The following is a 3,642-nucleotide window of genomic DNA, read 5'->3' as shown; positions in this document are numbered from 1 at the left end:
AACATTCTATCAAACACCTTGACCAGTATTCCTCAAAACTGTCAAGGTCATCAAAAACAAGGAAAATTTTAAAAGTAGTCTCAGTTTAGAAGAGGCTGAGAAGATATGACAACCAAATGTAATACAGTATCCTGGATGGGATCTGTAACAGAAAAAAGAACATTATTTATAAACTAGTGAAATTCTAATGAACCACATAATTTAACACTAATGTACCAACGTTGGTTCCTTAGTTATGATAAACATAGCCTAGCAATGTAAGATGTCAACAATAGGGAAGTCTGGGTGAGAGGTATATGGGAAGTCTCTGTACTATCTTTGTAACTTTTCCATATATCTAAAAATATTCTAAATAAAAAGTTCATTTAAATATTTTTTTTCATTTAAACATTTTTAGAAGGATAATATCTGGGCATTTCTCATCTTGCAAGATGGCATATGAAAAATGTAAGAAGCCAGATACTAAAGAGAAGAAAACTAAAGCCAAAAAGGTTGATGCTAGTGGCAAGGTTATAATAAAAATGGTAACTTCAAGGCTAACAAGACCAAGAAGGGGAAGCCCTCGCTACAGTTGAAATTCTGTCCTTGTCAGAGGAGTTGGCAGATATTCCTGGTCTGCCACGTCTTCCAGAAAGGCCACGTACAAGAGAAAGTACTCAGCCACTAACTCCGAGGTTGAAAAGAAAAAGAAGGTTCTTGCCACTGTCACGAAACCAGTTGGTGGTGACAAGAATGGTGGTAGGCAGGTGGCTAAACTTTGCAAAATGCCCAGATATTATCCTACTGAAGATGTGCTGTATACCATGGCATAAAAGCCTTCAGTCTGCATGAGAGAAAACTGCAGGCATCCTTCCCGGGACCCTTTTGACCATCCTCACTGGGTGCCACAGTTTTTCTGAAGCAGCTGACCAGTGGCTTGTTACTTGTGATTGGACCTCTGGTCAATCAAATTCCTCTGCAAAGAACACACCAGAAGTTTGTCATCATCACCTCCACAAAAATTGATGTCAGCAATGTGAAAATCCCCAAACACCTTACCAATACTTACCTTCAGAAGAAACTGCAGAAGCCTAGATACCAGCAAGGGGAGATCTTTGACACATAGAAAGAAATATGAGATTGCAGGGCAGCCCAAGTTGGATCAGAAAGCTGTAACTTCATAAATTTTACCAAGAATCAAAGCTATTCCTAGGCTCCAGGGCTACCTGCAGTGTGTGCTTAATCTGACAAGTAGTTCATGTCCCCGGTGACCACAGCTGGAATAATTTTAGCAACACAGTAAATAATGATAGAATTGAAGGATAGCCTACAGAATAAAATAAATATCTGAGTCCATCCTGGTATCAGTGAAAAGTTGAATAAATAAATGAGAGTGAAGGGACAATTTTTGCTCACTGAAGAGTTCCAATTAATATATGTAGAAGTAGACAGAAAATGCAAAATCACTAGTGGTTGCAAGAATTGTAGTAATAATTACAACCAGCACATTGTACCCCATGAATGCATTAATGTGCACATCTATGATCTAATAAAAATATTGTCATAAGCAAGATCTACTGGTGGATGCTACCATTAGTGGGCAAAGTTTGAATAAAAAGAGCATAATTGCATAGTCTCAAAGTATCCCCTCTAAGATATTTGTTAAATAGAACAGGAAAAATAGAAACTTCACAGTGGAGAAACTGACAGACATTACTTTAACCAAATTATCAAGGTTAATGTGGATGTCACACACCACTGGGAAGAGGCTCTGAGAAGGACACATCATGTTAAAAGGCATAACATCAATCTAATCCTGAGAAACATCAGACAAACCTAAATTAAGAGACATTCTACAAAATACCTGAACTGTACTCTTCAACAGTGTCAAGGTAATAAGGAAAGAAAGAAGCAAAACACTGGAGAGCTTGAAACGGAAGAAAAACATTAGTGGAAAAACTGGTGAAATTTGAATTAGGTCTACAGTATATTTAAGAACACTGTGCTAGAGGGCTGGGTGCGGTGGCTCACACCTGTAATCTTAGCATTCTGGGAGGCCAAGGCGGGTAGAGTGCCTGAACTCAGGAGTTCCAGACCAGCCTAAGAAAGAGCGAGACCCCGTCTCTAAAAATAGCCGGGCGTTGTGGTGGGTGCCTGTAGTCCTGGTACTTCAGAGGCTGAGGCAAGAGGATCATTCGAGCCCAAGAGTTTGAAGTTGCTGTGAGCTCTTTAACAACAACCCCATGGCACTGTACCCAGGGTGACAAAATGAGACTCTATCTCCAAAAAAATAAAGAGAATTCTGTGCTAGGTGAGATGGGGGTCTGGTGAGGATCAGTCGAGTGTCTGCAAAGAACCCATGAGTAGTGAAAGGGCCCTGCTGGGGTGGGGGTAGAGGTAGCATCTCGCTGGCATCTCACCCTGACCTCACCCTCAGATAATCTGCAGGGAGCTGCCTCCCTCTCCCTAAGCCATGGGGCTGGACCTCCAAATCCCCTAACTCCTGCATCAGCAGAGTCACACTTTTTCACTAAAACTCATGGGGCTCTGGATGTGGTCACATCAGCCAAGTGTTGCTCATTCCCAGCAGAGGATCCTGATCTGTCTTCAGGACAGCAAGGCCGGAATATGGTACTTCCTGTGACTAACCTGCTCCTGCCCTGAGGCCCTGGGGACAGATGCCAGATACCTCATTTAATTTTCACTGCAACCCTATTAGCTGGATGGCAATACTTATTATTAATAGAAGAAGCTGAAGAAGCTGAAGCAGCTGAAATGCAATGATGCTAAGTTATTTGCCCCCAAGGTCACACTGCAAGCGAATAGGACAGGGCAATATGTGAAGCACCCACACTCAGATGCTCTGCAATCCTGAATTCCACACAGAGTCAGTTCCCAGTAAACAATATTTCTTTCCTTTCCTTTTTTTTTTTTTTTTTTTCTTGAGACAGAATCTTATTCTGTTGTCCTGGGTCACACATCATAACTCACAACAACTTCAAACTCTTGGGCTCTAGTGATCCTCTTGCCTCAGCAGGGACTACAGGCACCCGCCACAACATCATCCGGCTAATTTTAGAAACAGGGTCTCACTCTTGGTCAGGCTGGTTTCAAACTACTGACCTCAAGCAATCCATTCTCCTCAGCTCCCAGAGTGCAAAGGTTACAGGCGTGAGCCAACACGCCTGGCTAAACAATGTTTCTATTTTCCATTGTTTTCTAAGGGCTCCAGCTAAGGGCTGACAACATCTCTGGTGCACAAACTGAGCTTTTGCACATTTCAGTGCACATCCAGTCCAACCCACATAGCTCTCCCTCTTCTGACAAAGATGACTCAAACTTGCCATCCCCATCCTCTTTTTTTGATGCTGAAAATCAGGTGTGCATCAGGTCAACCAATAACTGACCAACCCTCAAGGACTATTGATCTTTGGTCACCTTGGGTCCCAAATCCCTGGGACCATGCTCCTGATTCCTATGGCTTCCAATTAGTAACCAACAGAAGGCACCTATGGCTGGACTACAGAAGCTGCCAAAGAACACTTCAAAGATAACCAACCACTGCCCAGTCATGCCCAGGCTTCTCATATCATTAATCCACAGTGATGGCCAATTACCATGTCATGGAGAGGGCCCTCAGTTACCTTCCATGAGAACCTCAAA

General features: G+C 42.5%; 1 pseudogene; it reads left to right on the top strand.

Moving 5' to 3' along the window:
• The first annotated feature begins 431 nt into the window (after positions 1-431).
• On the top strand, positions 432-1,250 carry LOC128576806 (60S ribosomal protein L6-like; annotated as a pseudogene).
• The last annotated feature ends 2,392 nt before the right edge of the window (positions 1,251-3,642 follow it).

The sequence above is a fragment of the Nycticebus coucang genome, chromosome X (assembly GCF_027406575.1).
Source record: "Nycticebus coucang isolate mNycCou1 chromosome X, mNycCou1.pri, whole genome shotgun sequence".
Classification (NCBI taxonomy): domain Eukaryota; kingdom Metazoa; phylum Chordata; class Mammalia; order Primates; family Lorisidae; genus Nycticebus; species Nycticebus coucang.
The sequence above is the reverse complement of the archived record's forward strand: the minus strand, read 5'-3'. Positions and strand labels throughout refer to the sequence as shown.